Raw genomic sequence first — 15134 nt, 5'->3', positions numbered from 1 at the left:
AATAGCATTGTGATCTAGAGACACTGGAGGTTGAAACTGCAAATCTGAATGGACCTCAGTTGAGTCAGCACTTATAAGATGGTTGATGGGGACATCAAGGCAGTTGGATATATGTATGAAACACCAGTGAGAATACTAGGCCAGGAAAATAAATTTAGGAGCTATAGACTATACTTAAACCCAAGGAAAAGAATGAGCTTAAATACGAATGCGGTGTAAAGTGGAAACATAAAAGCTAAGACATGAAAAATATTGTCAAGTTGGATAGAGATCCCAGTTTTTAGAAATTCAAAGGTTCACTCCCTTTCTGTTTTTTAATTTCCCTCATTCTCTTTCCACCCCAACTCCCTGCACCTCTACTTGGTGAGCTCCAGACAGTATCAGTATACAGAATGTGGCTGCAGACTATTGCAAGGATTTCACCGGAAACCCTTGTCATTCAACTTGAGTGGATTCTAGAAGGCCCTGTGCTTAAATCCAAATATTTGCTCTCAATCTGAAGTATTTCAGAAGGTTCCTTTTCTTTCCAAAGTTGTGTATATTACAGTTTTATTTTTTCAGTCATGTTTATGTCAGAGAAAGATGTCATTACTACCATTTTTCTGGTCTTTAACATCACTGTCTTCTTTTTGAACAAGGATGTGCCTCAGGATATATGTGAGCTACTTGAATGTGGTGACTATGTCTTATTCATATTATGGTTCCGATGTTTTTCCTAGAATATGACAAATAAGCAGTGATCAACAAATGCTGATTGAACAAATAAATGAAAGAAACCTGAATAAATGACTAGGAAGGTACTAAGGGAGAGGGAGAAAATTATTAGAGCAGAAAGAAAAGGAAAGGAAAGGAAAAGAAAGGAAAGGAAAGGAAAGGAAAGGAAAGGAAAGAAAAGAAAAAAAAATGAAAAAGAAGTGGGGGAAACAGTGACTACTTACAATCCAAGTCATTAGAAAATCATTGTAGCAAGACACATCTTTCATGTAGCCTGGTCTAATTCCTGGGACAGGCAATAGATTCAGAGATGTTTTTATGTATTCTACATACCTTAAAGTATTAATTAAATGTTTTTAAATAGACATGTTTCATCACACTGTAAAAAGTGCACATGCTAAGTTTCTGGTGGGGATTTTTTTTTTTTCTTAACAGCTGCGTGATATATTTAGAGGCACCATGAAGAATGCCTGAGGTTACAAAAAAAAGGGGGGGGGGCAGAGAAGAAATGAATCACTTGACATAATATGACTAAGAAAAGAAGCAAAAATTTTTCTATTAGTCAAATGTCAAAATATGTAGCAAAAATCAAAGAAGCTTAAAAACAAGCAAATCCAAAACAACATTGCTGCAGGCAGAAAAGAAATATTAACCAAATGATAAAAGGCCATTCCTAAACACAGACTTCAGCTTTTTTCTATGTTTACCAGCAAGCTGGTGGCAACTCAGATTTCAACAATTTACTTAACCACAGAAGATAAAGTTGCTAGAAATTTTTATCATAAGCGCTGGTGGAGGAAAAGAATGGAAAGACAGAGGACCACTGTTAGAGGGTATCAGGAGGGGGCTGGCTGGCACTGAATGAGCAGCAAAGAGTCTATGTTTCAGCAGTCTGTGTTTTCTGAAAAGCAAAGGCTAGGATTTTTCCTTTTGCATTTTCCCTAATTAAGTTTTCTTATGTAACAAAAATGGATTTATTAATAAATGAATTTAAGTAATATTAGCTTGATCACAGCTAGCTTATGTTGTAAGATTTCATATACTACCATCTGAAATTATAAACAAAATATTAGGGTATTTTCCTGTCCAATATTTTTGGGGCATTTTGAAGTGGACTTTTTCGTTATTCAAAAAGGAAATGATTATTCTGCTTCTGTTTATTGCCAGATGGTAATATAAATTTGTAGTTTATTTAAGAATAGGCTTAAATGTGGGCCTTTGTATTTGGAATGTATCTATAATTTGATTGAATCCTTCTTATTTGTGATGTATCAATAATTTGATTGAATATGAGTTATGTACTATGAAGTTGCATGTTAGATTAATTTCCTTTTTCTTCCTTGAAGACACCACAAATAAACTGCACCCCAAATCACGTGCTGACAATTTTGTGAGGCTATTCAAATATATTTCCTTGAAACTTTTTTTTTAATAATAAAGGAATTTTTTATATTTGACTTTTTAGACCTTAAATGGCATCCAAAATACTTTTATTTGACTATGTACTATCTGTTGCTAATACATAAGTAATTCATTTTATGGAAAATATTTCTTCTAGCATTATTTTCTAGCATTTTAATAAATATAATTTAAACATTTATTTGGAAAAGAGTCAGAATTTTGGAATATATGATTCTCTAAAAATACATTCAATTATAGATGATTCAGCACACACTCCCCCCATATATATCTGGATTCAGATCCTTTAGTTGTTTAAATAATAAAAAATTATAAGTCTCTTAAAATTTTTAGGCACATAAAAATTCTTCTTTGAAATGAATAAGAAAGTACCTTTAATTCACATTTCTAATATAGTTATCTTAAAATATGTTGAAATTCTTTTCATCATTAACTATTTTAACTATAGGAAAATCTAAATGCTTACAGATTTTGAGACAACAATAAAACAAAGCCCCATATCTTCATTAAATTTTAGTAACTATTATCTCAGGACCAATCTTCCTTCACATGTGCCTCTCCTCACAAGACTTCTCAAAGCTACTGAAAGGTACTCTTTTCTAAATAAAAAAGGATGGGGCACCTGGGTGGCTCAGTCTGTTGGGTGTCTGACTTCAGCTCAGGTCATGATCTCGTGGTTCATGGGTTCGAGCCCTGCGTGACAGCTCTGTCTCTCTCTCTCTCTCTCTCTCTCTCTCTCTCTCTCTCTCTCTCTCTCTCTTAAAAATAAATAAAACATTAAAAAAATTAAAATAAAAGAGCTGCAAACTAAAGGATAATTGTTTCAAATATCTCTGATCCCAGCCATTCAGCTGTGGGGCTCAGCAAGGGCAATATTCAACCTGAAATCTGGCCCTGGCAGAGATTCTTAAATGTTACTTAGTTACCTGTTAACCATTTTTAAAATCAGTGACCAAAGTTACCAGTAATGAAAGTCAAAGTGTATTCCACCTATGCATATAAATCATATGCCTTTTGGTGGTTTAGGCTGCTTTTTGAAAAATGTTTATTTATTTATTTTGAGAGAGAGAACACACATGTGAGCGGGGGAGGAGCAGAGAGAAAATGCCAAGCAGGTTCTGCTCTGTCAGCGTGAAACCTGAAGCAGGGCTCACACTCATGAACTGTGAAATCGTGACATGAGCCCAACCTGACTGAGCCACCCAGGTGCCTGCGGGCTAATTTTTCTCCTGTAACAAGGAGCTGTTTAGGTGTCCTATCATCATCAATTTGTGCTTAGTCCTTTGGTTTGGGATATAACACAAATTACTTCAGTGCAAGGCAAAACCCAGAACCCAGAACCCATGAATAACAGCCGTTGGGTGCTTTCACTGGCGTCAAGAAAACACAACCACTTCGGTCATTGTATAGAGTTTAAAGCTTTCATTTTATAAAATCGGTAAATCATCAAAACTCAATTAGTATTCATTCAACAGTTCCATCTATTATGTACCTACTCATTGTAGCTACTCATTCAATGAACATATGTTGTGTGTCATACACTGGACTAGGCACTAAGGGTACAAAGGTCAAGTAAAATTCTATGATCTCTTACCTCCAGACAATGAAGTATTAGCAATGAGAAGAAATGATCTGTCACGCCACATAAGGACATGAAGACGTACTGCTGAGTGACAGGAGCCAATCTGACAAGGCTAGACACTGTATGATTCCAAGTATATGACAATTGGGAAAAGGCAGATGGAGGCAGCAAAAAACATTAGTGGTTACCAGAATTTGGGAGGAGTGAAGGATGGGTAGGTGGAGCATCAGAGCCTTTTGGAGCAGTGAAACCATTCTGCATGACACGGTAATGGCAGACACAGGTTATTATACATTTATCAAAACTTATAGATCGTAAGTTACAAAGAGCCAACCCTCAGGTAAACTCTGAACTTTAGTCAACAAGTACATGTCATTGCTGGCTCATTCATTGTAACAAACGTGTCACTGATGCATCACCTTAATACCTAATAGGCGTAACTAGAGGAGAGGGGTATGTGAGAACACTCTGTCCTTGCTGCTCAACTTCTCTGTAAACCTAAAACTCCTCAAAATATAAAGTCTATTCATTAAAATCAAATTTGTGATCTTTTTCCTGTTCTATTTCAAGATCTAGTTTGTGGCAGATGTATAAATAACTATCCTTCTTAGTTTCCTAGGTTTACATTAACAAATTACCACACGCTTAGTGGCTATCAACAACAAAAATTTATTCTCTCACAGTTGTGAAGGCCAGAAGTTCAAAATTAAGGTGTGGATGGTGTCATGCTCCCTCCAAAGGCTCTAGGGGAAAGTCTTCCAGCCTCTGGTGGCTCCACAAATTCTTTGGCTTGTGGTCAATCCAATCTCCCCATCTTCACATAGTCTCCTTTTTTTCCCTGTGTGTCTTTCCTCTGAGTCTTAAGAGGACACTTACATTGGATAAAGCCCACCCATATAATCCAGGATGATCTCGTTTCCATAACCTTAATTTAATTTATATCTGCAATGAGCCTTTTTCCAAACAAAGGCATAGTCAATGGTTTAGGGTCTTAGCGTGTGGATGTACCTTTCGGGAGGCCACCATGCAACTCATTGCACTACCCATAACATGATTTGCACTATCGAATATAGAATATAGTACAAATACAGTGCTCTGAGAGGGAGGTCTGAGAGCATCATAGGAAATGAGACATGAGATGGATATTGAAGGTCGAACTAGATTGACACATCGGGGCAGTGGTATAGTGATATGAGAGGTAGGAGACTGCTGTCCCCAGGGACATATGGCAGGACACAAGACATATTTAGAGAGTGGTAATAAGGTCTGTGTCTCTAGAGAGGAGGGTGGATGAGGGCTAAAGGAAACAATAGCATATAAGTCTGAGATGTCAGACTGTGCCAGGTTATAAAGGAACTGACAATCCTAAGAGAAAAGTACTTATTCTACTTCCTATTCACAAAATCTCTAAAGATCAGATTTGTACTTTAGAAATAAGTCACTGCTTGGAACAGTGAGAACTTTAGGAAGCAGAGGTTAGTGGCAGGGAGATTAAGAGGCTATGCTCAAATGAGATACTACTCTGAGGTCTCGCAGTGGGGAGAGAGCCAAGAGATGAGAAATAGATATTTCGGAGGTAGATTAGACAGCATGTGGTGAATAACTGGATCTGATGAGCAGGGAAGGATGTGAGGATGAATCCTCAGTTTATGGCTTCAAGTCTCTGTTTGATGCCATTTTCCAAAGTAAGGACTTTGGAGGAAGGGAGTGGTTTTATGTGGGGTGTAGAAAGTTATGAGCTAACTTTTGGATATATTTAATTTTCTTTTATCTTGTACCCAAGTTCTAAAATTGGTGTATTGAAATGTTTTGTTTTGGAGCAGTAAAGGGCTCTGAAAAAAGAAGCTTAAGCTTTTGGGGAAATCTTCAAAATTATCTTTAGAATTGCCCACATGGGCCCTTCCAGTCAGTTTCTGTCACACATGACAAGCTCAAACAGACCACATGGCCCTGAAAACAAAAAGAATGAATCACCAAATATTGAGAGGCTTTACTAGTTCATGAAGGTAAGAGAATGTTTTCCCTTTTTGAGGGGCTAAAAGAGGTCTGAAATGACCACGACAAATAGCAGCCCAGTATTATTATAAAGAGATTGTAAAAAGAATTAGAGCATAAGCTCTCGCCAGGGAGGAGATCTTAAACTTTGATGAATGCTGCTTTATTACCTTTTATTTTTTATCTTTTCAGAGCTGGTGCAATGAAAGAAGAAATCTCTGTTCCAACATAAAAAATAAACATAATATCACTATGACAGGGACTGATTCAGTATGGAAACATTGACTGTAGAGGCATTCTGGCTTACTTCAAAAGACTTTCAATAACTGCCAAAAGAGTTTATTTGGATAGTTTCAGTTTCATGTGTTTAATCAACTAAAAACTCAATCCAGAGTTGAGAGCGTGACACAGCATGTGTGCAGAAGAGGGTGTGCACGTGTTCATATTTGTGGGGCCATGAGCGTGTTTGCATGTGTGGATGTTGGAGCATGAGCAAAGGTGTGTGTGTGCATGCATGTGTGTTATAACATCTTATGCTCTTTTATATCATTCGTTTTTTTTTATAAATAGGGCCTGTGCTCATCTTCACAGCTGTGATTGTATTGGACCTAAATTTCTTGGATTTCTCTAACACTTCATCATGCTCTAGATCTTACAATAGTATGTCACAAAGGGATTCCGTAACTATATATAAGACAGGAAAGTAGAAGAGCAAAACTTCTTTCCCTCTGGTTAAGAGAGGTCCTGCAGCTTGATGTGATAAGCCTTACTTTTAAGGACTCCTGTGTTCTTTCTGTTGGGATCCACGGACTAGTATGTACTAATACCTGTATATTGTGCCATTCAGTTACATGGTAAAAGCAAAATAATGTGACCTAAAGGAATTGATCTCTTAGATTTTTCTGTTATTATAATAGGTAAATTCATTTTAGCCATTCACACCTGAGCTTGTTAATAACAACGTGATGACTACCATCTCCTCTACCACTGACTTTTTGAGGTTAGCCGTGGGGAGGTCAGCACCTCGTCGGGTGTTTCTCCAGTTCTTCTTGTCCTATGTTGTTTGGAGAGTTTGATAAAATCATGGATTCACAGGCTCTATCCCTGCTGAATAGCAGTGTTCATGAAAGAAGAACTGTGATTTTAGCTAGCTCATTGTGAGCTCATTAAGATTCAGTAAAGTGAAGAAACAACAACTAGTCCAATCCTTTGTTTTTCAGATTTTCAGAAGATTGAGACCAGGGAAAATTATTAACCCGTTTAGACCATGTCTCTTTTTCCTAAACCATTGTGCTGGCCCACCAACCTCTAAGGTGCACGATACACATAGAAATTCTGACTTGGGTTTTTCAAGATAAATGAGTTGAAAATGATTCTAGTATGCCACAGTGAATTTGGTCCCAGGTCAAATACATGTGTCAGCATGCAGCTTAATGGTTGTATAGAATACAGTGTTAATGAGGCTGGAGTTGTGATATTTATCCCTTTAGTATCATATATAAAATAAAAACAGTGATATTCTGCCCATCCAGCATCTCACTGTGATTCCATTCAGTTGTCTTGCAAGTATTCCCTGCTGGTCAAAAAAGGGATCAGATGATGGAGTGTGGGTGACTTGTGACTGCTACCCATGCTGGAGGGATATAACTCTGAGGGTATGTGTTGATGACAATGCCTCAGCAGTAACTGTTCTGCAGATGAAGAACAATTTCTTTTTAAAACCAGTGTCATTTGTCATTAACTTTTTTTGGCAGAAGGATGAGACATGGCTCCTATACCTAATGAACTTACAATGTGGGTGGAAAAACAAAGATTGGCACAGAAACAAGAGATTACAGGTCAGGTTGTGAGTGTAGACCTGTCATTTCAAACCAAGGACATAACGCGATATTTCCTCTCACTCTTTGTTCCACATACATATATAATAAGGTATTATGTCAATTGTTTGAGAAAGTATTGGGATAATTTTTTGACATTGACAGTCACATCCTTTACACTGGGCTCACCCATCTGAATTCTATATATTATTTCCTGAAGAAAACAATTCAGTAAATATAAATGTAGTTAATTATCCTTCTTTTGCAGTTCCTCTACAATCATGAGCAAAAGATTATAGATACTGTGTTTTATTTTTATAGAAAACATAGGCAAGGCTTGCGCCTTCTTAGAAATTTTGTGACTTCCCATAAACTACTACATTCTCCACATTCCAATTTTTTCAGTCGTTAATTGTGACCAAGAGTGAATGGCTTGACAGATTTCGCTCGGGGCACTCTAAGCCACATGTTCATCTGCCCATTCATTAAACTTCTTAGTATTAAGAGTGAAGGAAGACACTAGGCTAGCACTTGTCACCATTCCCTAGCTTGCCACGGTCTTTGGTCAGCTCACATTGCCTCTTCACTTCTGAGTTCGTTAGAGTTGCCAACTGAGGCAACTGACTTGCTAAGAGAGATGGGGAGATCAGGATGAATGCATATTAAATTTCATCAAACTCTTCCTGGTGTCATAAAGTTAGCAAATGGCATTATTTATGGCATTAATCAGTGCATTTGTCCCCGCTCCCTCCTTTCATACTCATCTCCTGGAAAATGATTGAACAAATCTTACCATGTATAAAGGTCAAAGATGAATAGTTTATTTGCATCCACCTCACTGGTCCTCCCAATTATCCCATGATGTAGGGTGAAGTTCATTCAAGTTTTCTAGGCTCAGAGACAATTCCCCCAAATGCATGTGACCATCAAGTGTCAAACCTGGGTATTTGAACACTTCGAGTATGATTCTGGAGCCATAGCTTTTGCCACTTGACTATTCTTTCTTCCAAGGAAGAGCTATGGGATTAGAGACAGTTGGGAACACCGACCCAAATGAGGCAACATGGCCTGTCTCAGAGACAAGTAGCACATACTCACACTCAACATTTGGTAGCCCCTCTTCTTTTCCTCCTCATTCTCTAGGTCTGGACTTTTCCTAAGTTGTTATTTGGAAGACCAACACAGGGAAATTATAAAGGAAGGTGTAAGTTTAAGTAATTTATGGAAAATGGCCACTACTCAGGGAAGGAAAGGTAAATGGCATCCATTGAATGCTGGCATCTGTTGTTACAACATGTACCTCCTGCTACAGGCATTGGCCCACTTTACAGATGAGGCATTAGAGTTCTTTAGGTTTACCCCCTTGCATTGTTTCTGATGCTTAAATACAGATATTGTCCCTCCTTTCCAGATGCCCTCTGCCTAGTGAGAATTCAGATATGAACATATGAATTACCATAGACGGGAATGAAAGTGATGAAAGAAATATATACTGAAAAATCTATTTACTGAAACTTTTGGTTCATTCATTCAAAAACTTCCAGTAAAAATAATAGAAATAGTTTCATGAGATTCTTCTGAGTTCTAGAATTTTCCTTTGGAGAATAGGCCAGTTATGTTTTTGTTTGGAATTTAATTTATGGTAAGGTATTCAAAAGTCATTATTAATTTGAAGCTTATTCAAACAGTCGAAGAATGCCATAAAAATGATACTTTCTGTGGTCCTGGATAACTTCCTCCATAAAACCTCCATGGATGGTGCTGAACGCCTGACCATTTGCAGGATTAAGCAGGTATATCTTGAACAATTGTCTGTAGTCAGAGGCAGTAAAATCAAAGCTATGACGTTTTTATCCCATCAGGCTGTTCCAGATACTAGTTCCACCTTTTGACAGGATGCCAAGCAGTTGACCATTAAAACAACGTATCTGGCACCACGATATCTGGTTTTTGAAAAACTCATTCCAATAAAACAAAATAACATTGCACTTCACTTTTCAATTGCTTTTCTTTTTTGATTGTCTTTGAACAGACACGTATTTGATTCACAGGATGCACTTAAGTTTAATGTTCCCATAACCACAGACAAAATTTTGTGCTATTTTAAATAAGTTTTAATAGAAAGCATGGATGATAGTAAGAAACATAGTAAAACCTAGTGACTTCCTGATACATCTATAAACTGTGAGCTATTTTGGGAAAATGTAAAAACAATGCACAAAGAGACCCCACCCCCAAATCAAGTCCCAAATAATCTTGAATGAAATATAATTAGAAGGAGGAGTTGAAACAAACAAACAAACAACAAAAAAAGCAAATTCTGTGACCAAAGAAATATTGATACTATTCTCAAATGTTAATGAAATGCAAATCTGTGAAGATGAGCAATGTCACCTTGAAATGACATTATCAATTTTAGCAGACAGTGCAAGTAGTCATCTAATTGATGACCATAAGGAAGATTTCACAGCATTATGAAACTAAATGTATGCATTTTACAAGGAAGAAAATGAGTACAAGAGAAGCTAATTCTACTCATAAATAATATTACAAAGTTCCGTTTTAAATAAAGAAATGTTTTGTTATACCTGCTATATCTTAGAAAGACATGTTATAATGCTTTTTTCCTCAGTTTCCACAGAGTAGAAACTCATGCTTTCCCTTGCTCCCAAAGCAAGAAAACAAGCCCATTCTTTCCATTGGCATTCCAATTCACTATTCCCCCCCTACAACATATCACCTCTTTTACTATATCCAGATTGAGGGTTTTGAAAATGTAAACCAGTCCTCCTGTCTTAGAAACATACATAAGAAGTCTTTCTTTAAAAAAAAATAATAAAAAAAAATAAGTAAACTTTTTTTCATATTGGGATCTAGGGCACTGTAAGAAAGGTATTCCAATTGATGGCAGAAAGCCATTATGAGGAAACAAACTGTATATAAGCATGGGGACACAGCCTTTGTAGCTCTGAAATAACTTACACAAAGAACTCATATATAAATTTGGCTCACCTCAGCAATGCTTTTTCTTTAAATTACACAGAAATCTGAAATGCATTGGGTGTATGTAAGGGCAAACTGTGGCCCTGAGTAAAAATGTGTATTTAAAAGGGGAAATGTGGAAGTAATTATTACCTTGATGTATTTACCAGAATGCACAGAATGTATTCAGCATGTCTCGCTTGGGCATTGAGGGTTTCGCAGAACACCTATGACTCTAAAACTCCAGCATTTGGCATCATGTGATCCGGGAGTTAGTGATAAACTACCTTTACCCAGGCACTGTTGTCTTGGAAAGCCTCAAGGAGCCAGGCTGCTGAGAAGAACTGAAATCTTTATTTGAAATGAATGAGTCAGTCTTCTCTGGTTCAAAATGAACAGTGTTGCAGGCAGGCACTTTCGAGAAATAAACAGGAACTTTTGTTTCCTTCCACATGGAGACTAAAAAAGCCAGGCGAAGCAAAGTGTGCTAAGTAATGGCAAAAAATTCTAGTTGGATTTCATGATTACTGTTGGGTCTTTAAACTGTACCTCTAAACCAAACATTCATATTTCCTGCAAACCAGACTTAAAAGGAGGCTCTGGTCAGTATTAAGAAGTGTCCATATGCCCAAGAGTGGGGAGTATGTGTATGTACCCATAGGTCCCAATGCGCTGGCTACGGTAGATATGCTGTGCAGAGTAACCTGAAGTGGGGAAAGTGTACAGTGGGAATCCAAGCCAAAGACCTTGAGGAAATGTCCAAAGTAGAAAGCTGATGAAAACATAGGAAAGTCCCTAATTTAGAGATGCAGAGACAGAGCTACAAGTGGGGCCCTGGGAAAGAAGCCACACTGAAGTAGACAGACCATAAACAACATGGAGTGTCCCCTCTGATTTCAGCACAAATCAGTGAGCATTTAGGGTTTATTTTAATGGGACTACAAGTGCCTGATCCATGAATATATAGAGCCAGCCAAATAGAACGGGATCATGAGATCTAAATGTTTGCATTTGTCTTGGCTTCTGGAATGGTAGATAATAACAATTGCCTTTTTACAGCAAAGTTCCAGGACACATTGCTACTCCTCCTGTTCCTCTGTGATCACACCTCACAGACTCTGTAAGTGAATTTGAGATTAACGGATACAAATAAAATGCTGAGCTTCTGAAGTGAGGGAGTTTTCAGGTTATAAAGAACCTTCAAATACCATGCCTAGTAGAAGGGAGCAAGACTTAGTTCAGTCTAGGAAAGTACATAGCAGTTTTCTGCTGAGGACAAATGTTGGAAAGGCCATCCTAGGTGAAGAAGAAACACCATGTGTAAACAAACTAGTGTACCTAAGGAACTAGAGTGATTTATTATGGATGGACCACAGATTATTGGCAGGGAGTGGCAAAAGGCATGGTTAGAAATGTTCAGGCTAAGGCCAGATTCTAAAGGAACAAGCTAACCCATGTTATGGAATTTTAGCTTTATCTTGTAGGCCATGATGAGTGATTAATACTACTAATGGGATGATGGGGACGGGGTCAGGGATCACATGTTTCAGCGTATACTCCAGAAATCTACCTCTGGCAACAAGATGAATAGTTTGGAATGAGCAAACCTAGTGGTAGGGGAAATCAGTTAGAAAATGTTGCAATCGTTCAGTGAACAAAATAATGGATATTATGGAATAAGCAGCAACAGTAGAACAACTGAGATAGTGGACTCAAGAATATTCAGGAGAAAATGTGGCAGTACTAACAGAAATGGACCATCAGGGCCAGTGGGGTTGTTTGGTAGCATGGAATACAGGAGAAAAAGCAGATGTGTTATGGAGGAGGGAACAAAAGAGACAAGTTTCATTTTGAAAATGACGTGTCTGTGTGGCACATCTGGGTGCATTTGCTTGGGATCAGATGGAATTACTGCTTTTAGAATTAAATTCTATTATTCAGTTCACTTTTTGTTGCAAGTGACACAAGCCCAACTCTAACTAGTTTAAACCAAATGAACGGATTTATTAGCTTTTTCAAGGGGACACAGCTGGATTCAGAGATCTAAACATTATTCTTAGGACTTTGTCTCTTATTTCTCCTTGCTTCTGTTTGGCTTCAATATCAGTGGCTCCTTTCAAGAGGCAGTAAGATGAATACGGTCAGCTCTACCCTTACACACTCTCGATTCCTGAGGAAAAGAACATGCTCTTCCTATTGTCTATGTCAAATTTCTGGATTCTGATTAGCCTGATTTGTCTTGCACCAATCCTGTTCCCAGGGCATGAAACACTTGGATTGTCCAAGCCAGGGTCACGTTCCCAACCTGGAGGCCAGGTTCCAGGTAAGGCACCCTGTCTGACCATCCCCAAAGAACCACATGCGATTGAGAGAGGTGCATCTGAGTGGCAAATAATACACCTCTAGTGGAATGGCAATGAGACAACTAGACGTTTCTCCTGCAGTTGAATGTCAAGACTCTGGCAAGCAGTGAAGGTGACTTTAAAACATGTGAACAAGATAAATCTCTTCCGAGTTAGCCCTGCCTTCAAAGGCTCCAGAGCTTGGCCCGCACTATAAGGAGAACCAAAACAGATCTCTAACACTCAAATTCAAGGACTTTTTAAGTTTCTTTTTGACCTTCCTAGGAAGGTTTTTAAAAGTTTGGTAACCAATTGGACAAACAAACAGAATTCCTTGGGAAGAATGTTTGGAACCAAACCACACCCCACACCCACTAAAACCCCCTCCCTCTGTCACCACACACACACACACACACACACACACACACACACACGATGCAAGGCTGAGAGAAACCAGTGTAAGTGTTTGGGGGAGTGGGGGTGGACACAGGAGAGAAGAAGATCACAGTTCCTGGCCTGAAAGCCTGGGAAAGGAGCTGCTTTTGTTTAAGGCAGCTGCCTCCAATCACCCCAAAAGGTGTTTAGTCAGATTGGATTCTCCAAATAACTGAATTCCATCCCTCCCCCTGCTGGGGCTGTGTAGCTTTTGGAAGTGATTAGAACTGCCTGGAAACCCTGAGTTGGAAAGGTAAGCAGAATGGGGAGCTTGACTCAGTCAGTCCCATTCTGGGCTTGGGCAGATCCAGTGACTGCCCTGGCATCCTGGGCACCAGACCATCCTCTGCCTTGCTCTGTGCCAGCAGATCCAGGTGGCTGCTTGGGTTCACAGGGAGCTTTGCAGCCTGGGGAGAGCAATACCCCTTGAATCTCAGCTGCAGCGTGAGTGCAGGACTAGGCTTCAAACACTATAGTGCATGGCCATGACTATAGCCTGAAGGACAATTTTAAAATATTCAGACCTGTAGGATGTGGGCCTTGGACGCTGCAAATTTTAGGGGCAAACGTGTCTCTAGCACTAGCAATTCAAATCCTTTTATAGTGTAAGCAACACATACTTAAATCTAATTTCGATCATGGTGCAAAGAGAAATGTCTCTTTCCCAAAAGATGGTTTACTATTACTGAAGAAACATACTTTCAATTTCACTGGATTTGCCTTTTAATTAAGTAGGTTTGCCATTAACAGTCATATAGGATAGGAGCACCTGGATGGCTCATTCAGTTAAGTCTCTGACTCTTGGTTTCAGCTCAGGTCATGAGATTGAGCCCTGCATCAGGCTCCACACTGGGCATAAAGCCTGCTTAAGATTCTCTCTCTCTCTCTCTCTCTCTCTCTCTCTCTCTCAAGAAAGAAAGAAAGAAAGAAGGAAGAAAAGAAAAGAAAAGAGAAGAATCACATAGGATAATCCACCATGAGGAATACTTACAAATTGACTTATATTCTATTTGGTTTTACTTAAAAAGTATTTAATTAATTCATTATTTAATTTTACTCACTAGATTACTGGGTTATTAAAAAAGGATAAAACACAAAAACCCAGTGAAGAATTATACAGGGCCAGGTCCCCAACAAAGGAGCTTCTGTCCACACGGAGTTTGGGGCCTGCCCAGTGGCACATGGCAGCGTTCTGGTTCGCCAACCTGGAAACTCCCAAATCCCATACTACTGGGATTTTTACAGAGGCATTCTCAGGTAGGAATGATCAAGTTTTAACTCTGTTTTCAACTCCCCTCTCCTCTCTGGAGAATGGAAGGTGGAGGGCTGAGAATTCCAAGCTTCAAATTATGGCTTGTCTTTCTGGTGACCGACTCCCATCCAGGAGGCATCCAGAAGCCCACGCAGGGTCACCTCAAGAGAACAACAGATACTCCTTGTGCTCTTATTGCCGAGGACCTTAATGAGTATGTTAAAGGCATATATTTGTGTTTTATTTTTATAATTTCTTTTGATATTTTTATGGGTTGAAATGGAGTTTTCAAGAATTTGTGTGGGATTTGGAATATTTCATTTACAGGGAAATTTGTCAGATTTCACCTATAGGTCAATCCTATGAACGATGATCGAGTAGGAACAAATTACATTCTTGCTGGGGTCACCTTCCAGTCACTTTTGAGAGTCACCTGTCAGAGTGCTTTTTGTAAGTGGTCACTTGCCTGCACTGCCCATTAGCCAATTTGTGGCCCAGCACAGAGCATTCGGGAACTTTGCTACCTCACGAAGCTGATTTCCTGACGCATTCCGCTCTGTTGCAGGATTCTGGACCATCTTCAAAGGCCTTTGCCT

The 15134-nt window shown here is 38.7% G+C and overlaps 1 long non-coding RNA gene across 4 annotated transcripts in view; it reads left to right on the top strand.

Moving 5' to 3' along the window:
* LOC109263772 (uncharacterized) overlaps positions 1–15134 on the top strand; it is a 220655-nt gene that overhangs the window by 160453 nt on the left and 45068 nt on the right. For all 4 annotated transcript variants that reach the window (XR_008420451.1, XR_002078385.2, XR_008420450.1 and 1 more), the window contains 2 exons: positions 12617–12832; positions 14351–14543. This is a non-coding gene — a long non-coding RNA (uncharacterized LOC109263772). The remainder of the gene's footprint in view (positions 1–12616; positions 12833–14350; positions 14544–15134) is intronic.

This window comes from Panthera pardus, unplaced genomic scaffold (assembly GCF_024362965.1).
Source record: "Panthera pardus isolate Hobbes unplaced genomic scaffold, ASM2436296v1 HiC_scaffold_8, whole genome shotgun sequence".
NCBI classification, from domain to species: domain Eukaryota; kingdom Metazoa; phylum Chordata; class Mammalia; order Carnivora; family Felidae; genus Panthera; species Panthera pardus.
Note: the sequence above shows the minus strand (reverse complement) of the source record. Positions and strands in the feature narration are given on the sequence as shown.